Source organism: Phacochoerus africanus, chromosome 15, assembly GCF_016906955.1.
Source record: "Phacochoerus africanus isolate WHEZ1 chromosome 15, ROS_Pafr_v1, whole genome shotgun sequence".
Classification (NCBI taxonomy): Eukaryota; Metazoa; Chordata; class Mammalia; order Artiodactyla; family Suidae; genus Phacochoerus; species Phacochoerus africanus.
In genome coordinates this window covers 34457703-34472189 of record NC_062558.1, presented here as the reverse complement: position 1 = coordinate 34472189, position 14487 = coordinate 34457703, and the positions used below count along the sequence as shown (strand labels likewise).

At 39.6% G+C, this 14487-nt stretch overlaps 1 protein-coding gene across 2 annotated transcripts in view; it reads right to left on the bottom strand.

The window, feature by feature from the left end:
* The window catches only part of TAOK3 (TAO kinase 3), a 194832-nt gene that overhangs the window by 172423 nt on the left and 7922 nt on the right, over window positions 1-14487 (bottom strand). The window contains exon 1 of one of the 2 annotated variants that reach the window (XM_047759664.1): window positions 11689-11891. The exons of the other annotated variant lie outside the window; for it this stretch is intronic. The gene's annotated coding sequence lies outside the window, so the exon portion shown is untranslated. Of the gene's footprint in view, window positions 1-11688; window positions 11892-14487 lie in introns of those variants that run through there. 2 annotated transcript variants of the gene reach the window in all.

Sequence of the window (14487 nt, the reverse complement as noted above, 5' to 3'; positions counted from 1 at the left end):
AAGTACTGATATATGCTACAACTGATACATGGATGACCCTTGAAAGTATTATGTTAAGTGGAGAAGTCAGATGCAAAAGGCCATGTATTATATGATTCCTATCCAGAACTGGCAAATTCAGAGAGACAGAAAGTTAAGTTAGATGTTGCCTAGGGATGAGGGTAATTGAGAGTAAATGCTAACAGTTTCTTTTGGGAGTGATGAAAATGTTCTGGAATTAGTGATGGTTGCACAACATTCTAAGTATACTAAAAACATGAACTGTACTCTTTAAAATGATGAATTTTATGCTATGTGAATTTTAGCTTAACTAGAAAAAAGAAAAAAAAATAGTTGTGAGTTTGGTCTCTTAAATAACTCGATTTGGATTTGTGGTATAATAGAAAAGAGGTCTGGAGTTCCCACCATGGCACAGCAGAAACGAATCCGACTAGGAACCATGAGGTTTCGGGTTTGATCCCTGGCCTCACTCAGTGGGTTAAGGATCCCGAGTTGCTGTGAGCTGTGGTGTAGGTCGCAGATGTGGCTTGGATCTGGTGTAGCTGTGGCTGTGGTGTAGGTCTGATTTGACCCCTAGCCTGGGAATCTCCATATGTCTTGGGTGCAGCCCTAAAAAGAGGGAAAAAAAAAAAAAGGAAAAGAGGTCTGACCTTTGAATCAGCAAATCTAGGTTTAAGTTATTTCTGCCACTTACCAGCTATGTGATATTAAGGACATTACTTAACTTCCCTAAGCCTCAAGAGTCTCATCTACAAAGTGGGAACAGTTAATGCCTCACAAAGTTGTGAGACTCATGAAATAATGTGAAATCGTTGTGTAAACTCCAAAGCCCTTTACAAATGAGAAACCTATTGTTATTTGCATACTTAAAATGATTTCTAAAAATCCTAAACAGTATTGAACAGCTCATTAATTTCAACTTTTTCACATTGGCTTGTTACCTTAACCTGCTTTATTGTCATAAATGAAAGGCATCTTGGACTTGTAGCAATTATCCTGTGGATACTAATAGTGCACTATGTTACAGACTTATTTAATTCTTTTTTTTTTAATTAATTTATTTATTTATTTTTGGTCTTTTTTTTTTTTTTTTTCTATTTCTTGGGCCGCTCCCGCGGCATATGGAGGTTCCCAGGCTAGGGGTGGAATTGGAGCTGTAGCCACCAGCCTACACCAGAGCCACAGCAACTCAGGATCCAAGCCTCATCTGCAACCTACACCACAGCTCACAGCAACGCCGAATCGTTAATCCACTGAGCAAGGGCAGGGACCGAACCCGCAACCTCATGGTTCCTAGTCGGATTCGTTAACCACTGCGCCACGATGGGAAATCCCTTATTTAATTCTAATCTTCACAATGAAGGGCAGCATGGCATGACGGTTATGAACAAAGGCATGGAACTGACTTTATTTTTTTTTATTTTTTTTATTTTTTGTCTTTTTAAGCCGGTACCTATAGCATATGGAAGTTCCCAGGCTAGGGATCAAATTGGAGCTATAGCTGCTGGCCTGCACCACAGATCACCAGATCAGATCACAGATCACCAGATCAGAGCCGTGTCTGCAAGCTACACCACAGCTCACAGCAATGCCGTACCCTTAACCCACTGAGGCCAAGGATTGAACCCTTGTCCTCATGGACACTAGTCAGGTTTGTTACCGCTGAGCCATGGCAGGGATTCCAGAACTGACTTGAAGTCTAGGTTCTTCCACTGACCTCAACCAAACACCTAACCCCTCTATCTGTGGGGGGAGGGCGGGATGTGTTAGTGAGTGAGAGAGAGAGAAAGAGAAAGAGAGAGAGAGAGAGAGACCTACCCAATAACAGGAATTATAGGGTTCACTGAGATAATTTGTTATATAAGGCACATATGAAATATCTGGTACCTAGCAAGCATTCAATAATCAGCAAATTGCTATTATTTTCATTCTATGGAGTAGTAGGTTTAAATGACTGGTCTAAGTTTATGAGATAAATCTGAAACATAACCATGAATAAAGAATAAATATTTCATACACTTGTTCAGGTAATCAGAATAGGGGATGACTGAGTGCCCTTCCCATGTGTTTTTCACACACAGTATCATATGGATCACCATAGCATTGTGTTAGCCAAACAGGTAAACTTTCTGCTCACTAGTTAAAGAAAAGGCATAGTCCTTTTTAGTACTAGTACAACGTCTGACCCAAATAGATATCAGTAAATATTGATTGAATAAACAAATGAATAAAGAGTATGTTATTACCAGTTCTTTCTACAACCAAGCATCAACGCTAAATCCAAAGCATTAAGTAGACATTTCCAAATCCACACTTTACATACATAAAACATTTTGCACTTTAAAAGTTCTCATTTGGGTGTTCTATCTGCTCATTAGCATCAATACAAAGGAAGGCATGCATTTAAAACAAACAAAAAAAAATGGAAATATTACATTTGGAAAACAGTAAGAAGGTGCCTCAAAAATTTAAAGACAGAACTACCAAATGATCCAGCAATTCAACTTCTGGACATATATTCAAAGGAAATGGAATCACTCTCTCAAAAATATATTTGTACCCCCATCTTCACTGCAGCATTATTTACATAGTCCAGGCGTGAAGACAATCTAAGTATCTATCAAGTGATAGATAAAGAAAATGTGGTAAGTATGTGTGTGTATGTATAGAATATAATTTTATTCAGCCATAAAAAAGAAGGAAATCTTGCCACTTGCACCAACATGGATGGACCTTGAGGGCATTATGCTAAGTAAAATAACCCAGAGAAAACAAATACTATATGATCTCACTAATAAGTAGAATCTAAAAATAACTAACTAACAGATACAGAGAACGGATTGGTGGTCGACACAGGCAGGGGGTTGAGGATGGGGGTAATGGGTAAAGGTGGTCAAAAGGTGAAAACTTACAGCTATAAGATAAGTAAGTTCTGGAGAGGTAATGTACAGCATGGTGATTATAGTTAACACCCTATTGTATATTTGAAAGTTGCAAATAAAGAAGAAAGTTACTAAAAGTAAATTTTGTTGTTGTTGTTTTTAGGGCCACACCCACAGGATATGAAATTCCCAGGCTAGGGGTCAAATAGGAACCGCAGCTGCTGCCACAGCCACAGCCTTGCAGGATCTGAGCCATGTCTGCAACCCACACCATAGCTCACAGCAACTCCAGATCCCCAGCTCAGTGAGCAAGGCCAGGGATTGAACCTGCATCCTCATGGATACTAGTCAGATTCATTTCTACTGCACGCCAACAGGAATTCCCTGAAAGAGTAAATCTTAAAATCTCTCTCACAAGGAAAAAAATTTAACTATGTAAAGTGACTATGTGTGTGATAAGAACTCTTAGGATTTACTCTCTTAGCAACTTCCATGTATAACATACAGCAGTGTTAATTATATATTTATTATGTACTTTACATTTCTTGGTCAATGTTAACTAAATTTACTATGGTAGTCATTTCACTATATATATATATATATCTCAAATATATATATATATATATATCTCAAATCATTACATTATATACGTGGAATAATATAATGTTATATGTCAATTATACCTCAATAAAACTGGGGAAAAAATAAAGAGGGAAACAAAACAGGAAGTTTTCATTTGGGGGGTCCTATATGCTCTTTGGCATCAATACAAAGGAAGGCACAGACTATTTCAAATTAAAGCAAAAGACATTCAACTGAGGATTTCCCATCTTTGCTCAGTGGTTAACGAATCCGACTAGGAACCATGAGGTTGCAGGTTTGATCCCTGGCCTTGCTCAGTGGGTTAAGGATCCAGCATTGCTGTGAGCTATGGGGTAGGTCACAGATGCGGCTTGGATCCCGAGTTGCTGTGGCTGTGGCATAGGCTGGCGACTACAGCTCCGACTAGACCCCTAGCCTGGGAACCTCCATATGCCACAGGAGCGGCCTAGAAAAGGCAAAAAGTCCCCAAAAAAAGACATTCAATTGAAGTAACAAGTATTCTTTTTTTTTTTTTTTTTTGCTTTTTAGGGCCGCACCCACACATATGGAAGTTCCCAGGCTAGGGGCTGAATCGCAGCTACAGCTGCTGGCCTACACCACAGCCACAGCAATGCCAGATCCAAGCTGCGTCTGCAACCTATACCACAGCTCACGGCACCACCAGCTCCTTAACCCACTGAGCAAAGCCAAGGATGGAACCTGCATCCTCATGGATCCTAGTGAAATTCGTTAACCACTGAGCCACAACAGGAACTCCATTAACAAATATTCTTATATTTAAACTTCTGAGTATATATTTCATCTTCCCTGATAGAATTCCCAGTTTTGTGAGGGCAGGAATTATATATAATTAATTCCAATATTCCTTCACAGAGCCCAAGTTACACACAGTAGCCACTTAACTATAATTACTTACAGAAGTAGGTAAGAATACTTCTTGGTTATATAAAATGTAATGACCACATTTAATCTATAATGAAAGGACACAAAGTTATTAATAAGAGAACTAAACCTCCATGTGCGGCTGGCTATACCATTTTAAGGAAGAAAACAAAATCATATACATGTATATATATAATATGTATGTATATCTACGGATAGATACATACAAATACACACTTACACAGTTTCTCATAAGGAAATACAAACATGTCAGCCATAAACAGTTACAAAACTGTCTTCATTTGCCTTGCATATTTCTATAAATGAGGTAACAGATCAGACCCAAATTAGAAAGCTATTCAGAAGTTCCCCTCGTAGCGAAGTGGTTAACGAATCCGACTAGGAGCCATGAGGTTGAGGGTTCTATCCCTGCCCTTGCTCAGTGGGTTAAAGATCCGGTGTTGTCGTGAGCTGTGGTGTAGATTGCAGACGCAGCGTGGATCCCGCATTGCTGTGGCTCTGGCGTAGGCTGGTGGCTACAGCTCCGATTGGACCCCTAACCTGGGAACCTCCATATACCGCAGGAGCGGCCCAAGAAATGACAAAAAGACAAAAAAAAAAAAAAGAAAGAAAGAAAGCTATTCAGGTCCCTTGAATATCATGAGGATTGTTTGTTTTTTTGTTAAATTTTATTTATTTATTTATTTATTTATTTATTTATTTATTTATTGTCTTTTTGCCATTTCTTGGGCCACTCCTGCGGCATATGGAGGTTCCCAGGCTAGGGGTCGAATCACAGCTATAGCCGCTGGCCTACGCCAGAGCCACAGCAACGCAGGATCCGAGCCGCATCTGCGACCTACACCACAGCTCACGGCAACGCCGGATCGTTAACCCACTGAGCAAGGGCAGGGATCGAACCTGCAACCTCATGGTTCCCAGTCAGATTCGTTAACCACTGCGCCACCACGGGAACTCCAGGATTGTTGGCTTTACTTTTAGGCGGGTATGATGAAACGGTTTTACTAATTTCTTTTCTTTTCTTGCAAATCAAAGTCAGGTACCTCAGCATTAGGCTAGGGACAGGGAAAGATTTAATTGTAAGATATGGTCCTCGTATTCAAAATGTTTACATCATTAGTAGATGATAGAAAATGCTATGCATATGTTCATTTGCTGGTTTACTACTTTAAAAATTACTCAGGAATTTGCAGAAAAATAGTAAAAGCTTAATTAGTCAGGAAAAGTTGGAAACAGAAAGTAAACTTTACACAGTGTCTTAAAAAAAAGGTAAAATCTGAACAGACAGAGAAGGGAAGAGGGCTTTTTGAGTGAAGTAAATAGTACCAGGAGGAGTTCCCGTCGTGGTGCAGTGGTTAACGAATCCAACTAGGAACCATGAGGTTGCGGGTTCGGTCCCCGCCCTTGCTCAGTGGGTTAACGATCCGGCAGGTGTTGCCGTGAGCTGTGGTGTAGGTTGAAGATGCGGCTCAGATCCCGCGTTGCTGTGGCTCTGGCGTGGGCCAGTGGCTACAGCTCGGATTAGACCCCTAGCCTGGGAACCTCCATTTGCCGCAGGAGCGGCCCAAAGAAATAGCAAAAAGACAAAAAAAAAAAAAAATAGTACCCGGAGCACAGACTGAATGGGTAATGTGTTTAAAACACAGGCTGGCTTCAAGAGAGCAGAAAGAATGGGCCAAGGAATACAGGAAATGAAGTTGGGTAATTAGTGTGTGACAGATTAAAAAGGGCATCAAGGAGTTTCCTTATGGTGCAATGGTTTAAGGGTCTGCCATGGTCACTGCAGTGGCTCAGGTCACTGCTGTGGCACAGGTTCGATTCCTGGTCTGGGAATTTCCCCATGCCATGGGTGAAACCAAAAAATAAAAAGGAAAAAAAATGAAAGGGCATCAAAATTCCGGCAGAAAATGTTAGATTTAATGTAGTGGAAGCCAAGGAAACAATGGGGCTTTCCAAAAAGGGGAATGATGTCCTAAAAATAGTAGCATTTAAAAAAAAATTATAAAAAGGAGTTCTCATCATGGCTCAGTGGTTAACGAATCCGACTAGGAACCACGAGGTTGTGGGTTCGATCCCTGGCCTGGCTCAGTGGGTTAAGGACCCGGTGTTGTCGTGAGCTGTGCTATAGGTCGAAGACTCAGCTCGGATCCTGCGTTGCTGTGGCTCTAGTGAAGGCCAGTGGCTACGACTCCGATTAGACCCCCTAGCCTGCGAACCTCCATATGCCATGGGTGCAGCCCTAGAAAATATGAAAAAAGAAAAAAAGAAAAAATAATAAAAATAAAAATAGTAGCATTTAAGGAAAGTTAATTAGGATGAGTTGGAAAAAACAGATAGATGTGAAGGAAGGCAATTGTGGTAATCCAGGAATGAGGCAATAAGGGCCTAAGTGGGATGGGTGCACACAGATAAAGTGCATTTTAGTGGCAATGTGATGGGCCTTGAGATTGAGAAATTAGGGAGCACCAGAAATAAGGATGAGATGCAGACTAATCCAGGGACTGGCCATCAGGTAAAGGAGTTACACCACAGATTAAAGATCTGGACATTTTGGGAGTTCCCACTGTGGCTCAGTGGGTTACGAACCTGACTAGTATCCATGAGGATGAGGGTTCAATCCCTGGCCTCATTCAGTGAGTTAGGGATCTGGCATTGCCCTGAGCTGTGGTGTAGGTCACAGATGCGACTCAGATCCTATGTGGCTGTGGAGTAGTTTGGCACCTACAGCTTCCATTCAACCTCTAGCCTGGGAATTTCCACATGCCACAGGTGCAGCCCTAAAAAAGAAAAAAAAAAAAAAAAAAAGATCTGGACATTTCAAACACTAGAAATATACTCACAAAGCCTAAATGTTTTTCAAGTGCCCTTTAAGTAGTTTCACTGTTTTACTTAGTGAATTTACTGCTTTGCTAACACAGCCCCATGAAAACTTGCTTATGTAAAAATTCGTTGTTTTTCAATACAAAGTTAAATAACCCATTACAGGATCTAAGCCCCCAGAGATTAACATACTGAGAACAGAAAAACATTTTTCTTTATACTCAAATGTGTATTCTCTATTGTCTTGTTTACAACCCCTCCACCAAAAAAACCCACCAAACAAACAACAAACAACTCCAAAAACAATCCACCTGCCAAAAACCCAACTCATTTTTTAGGTGATCTAAAATTTGGAAATATAGTTCTAACTTGACCTGACAGTGATCCTATCAGAAGAAAACCAACCAACTCTAGTGAGAAAATGAATTTAAAAAATCAATACTTTGCCAATTGCTTTCCTGAATTGGGCTGTCAAATTGGGAAGATATTCTCTGAAGTCAAAAACAAGGAGAAAAGTGTTACTAAAGCTAAATTTGGCAGACTCATTTTTTTGATTAAATATTTAAGTCTGCAGTCAATTCTTCCTCTGCCTCCACTCTCCTCTTAGAATGGGTAGTAAGTACAGAATGCCGTAAGTGAGGTAAGGTAAAGAAGATTTCTAGATTTCATTCAAATGCTCTCCCTTCTGTTATCACAACACTGATCCTATTATCTCTACATGATTGTATGCATTGTTTTATACTTATTGCCATGGTCATTTTCTGGTAGAGCTGTGAATAAGATTTTAAATGTCCCAAAGTAGCAAAAATAACCCTATCGATTATCACTCACTGAGCTCTTCCTTTACATTGCATGGCCAAAGTTGTGCTTTTCACCCACAAGCTCATTTAATCCTCTCAGCAATCCTGTGAGGTTGGTATTGTGATTATGCCCATTTTACAGTGGTAGAAAGCTGGTGAGCTAGTAAGTGGCAGATGTGCTCATCTGGCATGCTCCTGTTAGTCAGTAGATTATACTGCCAACCCCAAATATATGTGACCGAAACCAAAAGTAAGAGATTATGAAACTGGGCATGCTACTCATTGTGTCAAAGGGTTTGGGAAGAGCATCAGTGATATAAATGGGTAGATTCCTTGACTCAATTCTAACCTTTTCTTACACTGGAAACACTGAACTCTCTACCTAAACCAGAGTGTAGTAGGACACACGGTACATTACTATCTGATGGTATTAACAGGATCTCAATATCTTCTTTTTTGGGGGCTGCATTTACAGCATGTGGAAGTTTCTGGGACAGGGATCGAACCTGTGCTGCAGTTGGAGCTTGCAGCAAAGCAGGATCCTTAACCCACTCAGCCACAAGAGAACTTCCTCCATACTTCCTTAATTTGATTCACATTAAAAAAAAATAAACAAACCAAAAAAATGCTACTTAGATCAGCCCGGTCAAGATGAATTAGGCTGATTGGTGACATCAAAATGCCTTTTTTTTTTTTTTTGTCTTTTTGCCATTTCTTGGGCCGCTCCCTTGGCATATGGAGGTTCCCAGGCTAGGGGTTGAATCAGAGCTGTAGCTGCCGGCCTACGCCAGAGCCACAGCAACGTGGGATCCGAGCCGCGTCTTCAACCTACACCACAGCTCACAGCAACGCGGGATCCCTAACCCATTGAGCAAGGCCAGGGATCGAATTTCCTGGTTCCTAGTCAGATTCGTTAACCACTGAGCCACAACAGGAACTCCCAAAATGCTTTTAAAAAAGTATTTTCTTAGTAGAACTCCCTTGACCTAGGCAAACTATTAACTCCTACCAATAACCCTGAAATAGAAACAAACTTTTTTTTTTTTTTTTGCTTTTCTAGGGCCACATCTGGGGCATATGGAAATTCCCAGGCTAGGTATCGAAACAGAGCTATAGCTGCCAGCCTATGCCACAGCTACAGCAACTTGGGATCTGAGCTGTGTCTGCAACCTACACCATAGCTCTCAGGAACAATGGATCCCCAACCTACTTAGTGAGGCCAGGGATCAAACCCACATCCTCATGGAGACTAGTCAGATTTGTTTCCACTGTGCCACAACGGGAACTCCCCAAAATGAGCTTTTTAAAGATACTTCTCAGTACATAAAATATATTCATAAGAAAACACTTTTAAAAATAACTCTCCTTATGTATCTGGGCAGAGATGTCATATTTCCTCCACAAAGCTTCCTTTTATGTTGCAACAGTAAGAATCCCAATTTTAAGCTGAACCAGAACAGCAGAACTGCAAACTCCTTTGCAAGAGAGGATTATTTTTATTAGTATTTCATATAAATTGTCTAAATATGATGGGACACTTTACATTTTAACTCCACAATATTTTTCACTAGAAAGTAAAGCAGTTATAGATTCAAGTTGTTTCCCCTCATCCCTCTTTTTTTCTGCTAACACATGGTCTTTCACAAAAGAGTCAGTGTGATCACTGCAGACTGAAGATAATAGATACGACTAAGGTCCACTCCAGAAGATTATGCACATGTCAAGTAAGTCAGAGTTTAAACTTGTCATCTGCCTATGGAAACAGCAAACGGTTATAACTGCTTAAATGAACATGTACAAATTAGTAGGATGCAATTAATAACTATCACTTTTCCTTCCAACTAGTGGTGTTTTGGCAGGCAGCCAGAAGATCTGCAGTAATCTGTCACTACTGTGAAGCCCCACCCACTTCCTCTGGCCCACCCCCACCCAAACTGACTGGAATACTTTTGGAGCGCTAATATAATTCTCAGACAATCATGATAAATGTCCTCCTTATCTATGAATACTGAAATTTACACCATTTGCACTTTTAAGTCTTTAACATTCATACATCCAAAGGAACAAAAACCATGTATTTCAAAGATTATTTGAAAGTTTTAATTTCTTTTTTTATATGGAAGAATACGTGTCCCCAAATCTGTAATATCTGCTGCGATGCCTCTTGAATGAAAATGTATCCTACGTACAATTATAAGACTGTAATTTACACATCCATTAAGTAAAATATTAGGAGTGGGTTATACACATTTCATTTAAACCTTGTTCCTAGAGCCTAGTAAATATGAGAAGGAAACTATTAAGGTACCTTTCTTGGATTATAAAATATTTTGCATGAATTTTTAAATATACAATCTGTGAGATATTAAGTACAAAATTATATACTTACCAACTTCATCTAATTTCACTTTATGGACTAAAGTAGTCTCATAAATTATTATCTCATACCTAAGATATTTTATTTTTATACTTTAGTAACTAACCTTAATTACTAAACAACAACAACAAAAAGAAAAAGAAGTAAATGTGACCAAATCTCCTGACTTTTCTGTCTCTAAAACTGATATTACATTAAAGAAATGGCTCTGCTTTCTGTTCTTATGCCCTTTCTGTAAAAGACAGAGAGGAAGTGGCCTTGTTATTTTTTAAGATTTCCAGGATGAATAGTGTGCCATTTTGAGTAGCTTAACTTTGAAATATTGTCTTATAGTGATAATATCATTAGCATAAACTGCATTCATTTAATAAAGATGATCTTCAGTATATTTAATATTTTTGTTTCAGAGACTCTTCTGACAAGATTTGATGTTTTATTTGCCGTTCTGTATTACTTCTCCAGGAGAAAGGAAAAATCAAAACATTTTGAAAAAAATTCCCACTAATATTTAGTTGTAAAATATCAAATTACAAATTAAAATAAATAGAGCATATGAACCCAGTGACTTTTGAGGTTGATTGCTCTCAGCTGGACTTTGAGCTAAGGTCATAAATATTCACAGGAAATTCAACAGTTTATTAGCTATGTTTAGACATAAACCATATTTATAATAAAACATTAAATGTAAAACAAAACACTAAGCTTACTCACAGTAGACCTTCTCAAATGGATGTCTTACATTTCCAATCCAACAACTAAAGACTTTACAAATTCTTTATTTAGCCACAGCAAACAGTAAGATTGTCCCACAGATGGTTTTCTTTAAAAAGCTGCCTCTTATTCACTTAAGGAAAGATAAAACTGAACTCCACTTCAGTTGTTAAGAACAAGACCATGCTATCAGCACCTTCATCCCGAGAAAGGAAGTTATTATAGACACAGTTTTATAAATGAGGCTTAAAGAGAGTACTTCCTGGTCAGACAGTTAACATCAACAGCGTTTCATACAGCCTTGCATTTTGAAATTCTGCATAGAGCTTTCTAGAAATTTTTCCTATTTTTTTCCCTCCAGTCCCTACAGCAGAGGAAAATATCCCCAGCTCAAAAAATCTGAAGTTAAAATCTACACAATTCTATCAATGCCTACCATAATGGTTGTTTTTACTGATAGTATCAGCCTAAGTTTTAGTTATTTTACATTTACCCACCCTCCATCTCCCCCCTTCTTATGTGCCAGAATGAGGTTTCCGGGACACAACACTATAAGCTAAAGAAAGAACTTATTTAAAGGAGGACAACTCACCACCAATTCTTTGATAATGAAGAAAATGCCAGGAACCATTCACACTTTAATTTTCAAATTTAAAGTTAATTCTCTTTTAAACTTATATACATGTGTCATATATATAAACTCCAAGAAACCTTGTACAATCCAAATAACAAACTGCAGATAAAACAAAGCATGACCTGGGCGCTGCTCATTACTATCGGTACTGCAAGCTGAAGTATTTCCTGTTACAACTCCCATTGGTTCCCACAGGTGCAAGTGCCTTATGGGTGTTGCCGGTTTGCCCTTCCTTTGGTAAGTGAACTGCTAAAGGAGATGTCAGGTTGGCACAATCAATGCTGAGAACTATTAGGGCAGAACTACCTTGGGCTAGTACCAAGAGCCTCCCAAACTAGGTTGATTGGGAATTAGTGATGACCTAATTCAAAAGAGCTGGAGGAAATTTATTTCAATAAACTTTCATGATTGTTCTAAAATGCACTGTATTAGGCTAGTATGTATAAATATAGAGTGAAGATCTTAAAAAAAAAAAAAAGAGTGTATGTGACTTCACTCAACAAAGATGTAGTAATTGCTTTCTCTGTGCAAAGCAATAGGAATACAGTACCAAACAAAACAAAGTCCCTGTGGTCATTCATGCACCATCTAGTAGACTTCCAACTGTTTCATATATAATGAGAAAACTTCCATAAAGGCAGAGACTAAAGAAATTTGCATGGAAATTTTGAAAGTCAGTTGTAGTGCCCATTACTAAAGCATCTTAATTAAGGCCACACCACCCTAAACCTAAAAGAACTTCTCCAGAACCCAGTACATAAAAACAGAATTCTTAATGCTTTCAATGTTTCGAAAAGGCCAGGTTGGATGGAGGCAATGGCATATGTCCCAGCAGGGAAAAGGAAAAACTCACCATGAGTCACCAGTGACTAAGTTCTTTTAATTCAGGCTTAAAACACATTTCAAACCCAATTACTTGTATGTGCAGAAAACTGATAACCCCAAATTAACATCAGAAGCTTGATTTGACAAATTTTCAGGGTTATTATCAGCATCTAAGAAAAACAAGTCCAGGAGTTCCCGTCGTGGCGCAGTGGTTAACAAATCCGACTAGGAACCATGAGGTTGCGGGTTCGGTCCCTGCCCTTGCTCAGTGGGTTAAGGATCTGGCGTTGCCATGAGCTGTGGTGTAGGTTGCAGACGCGGCTCGGATCCCGCGTTGCTGTGGCTCTGGCGTAGGCCGGTGGCTACAGCTCCGATTCGACCCCTAGCCTGGGAACCTCCATATGCTGCGGGAGCGGCCCAAGAAATAGCAAAAAGACAAAAAAAAAAAGAAAAACAAGTCCAGGGATAATGCCCCTGGACTGAATTTTATTACAATTTTGGTCTTACAAATCCTTTTTTATCATTTATTTATATATATTTTTTCTACTGTACAGCATGGTGACCCAGTTACACTTACATGTATACATTCTTTTTTTACACATTACGTGTTCCATCGTGTGTGACTAGACAGAATTCCCAGTGCTACACAGTAGGATCCCATTGCTAATCCATCCCCAAGGCAACATTCTGCACCTATTTACTCCAAGATCCTAGTCCCTCCCTCCCTAGGCCCCTTTCCCCTTGGCAACCACGAGTCTGTTCTCCAAGTCCATGATTTTCTTTTCTGTGGAAAGGTTCCTTTGTGCCGTATATTATATTCCAGATATAAGTGATATCACATGGTATTTGTCTTTCTCTTTCTGACTTACTTTACTCAGGATGAAAGTCTCTAGTTCCATCCATGTTGCTGCAAATGTCATTATTTTGTTCTTTTTTATGGCTGAGTACTATTCCTTTGTGTATATATACCACATCTTCCTAATCCAATCATCTATTGGTGGACATGTGGGTTGATTCCATGTCTTGACTATTGTGAATAGTACTGCAATGAACATGCGAGTGCATGTGTCTTTTTTAAGGAGAGTTTTGTCGGCATATATGCCCAAGAATGAGATTGCTGGGTCATATGGTAGTTCTACATATAGTTTTCTAAGATACCTCCATACTGTTCTCCATAGTGGCTGAACCAGCTGACATTCCCACCAGCAGTGCAGGAGGGTTCCCTTTTCTCCACGTCCCCTCCAGCACTTGTTATTTGCGGACTTATTAATGATGGTGTGATTAATACCACACACCAGTATTGGTGTGATGGTCTTCTGAATCTTTACTAAGGGCTGTGTCAGCAGCTTCCATTAGATATTATTATAATGAATGTAGTTTTGTTTTTTTTTTTGTCTTTTTGCTATTTCTTGGGCCGCTCCCACGGTATGTGGAGGTTCCCAGGCTAGGGGTCGAATCGGAGCTGTAGCTGCCAGCCTACACCAGAGCCACAGCAACGTGGGATCCGAGCCACGTCTGCAACCTACACCACAGCTCATGGCAACGCCGGATCGTTAACCCACTAAACAAGGGCAGGGATCGAACCCGCAACCTCATGGTTCCTAGTCGGATTCGTTAACCACTGCGCCACGACGGGAACTCCTGAATGTAGTTTTTTAAGGCTGTGGCCAGATGGGACAGAATTGTCTTGGATGTTATGATGTGGTAGGAATGGCTTTCGTTTGTGTTTGATAAGACAAAAATACACTATATTCAAAGCTGCTCAGAGAAAAATGTAAAACCCAAAGAATAAACTATACAAACTCTACTCTCCCAAGCTATACTTCTTAAGGATTTTACTTCCTATCTTTCTTTCTTTCCTTTCTTCCTTCCTCTCTCCCTTCCTTCCCTCCTTTCTGCTTTTTTAGGGCTGCACCAGAGGCATATGGAGGT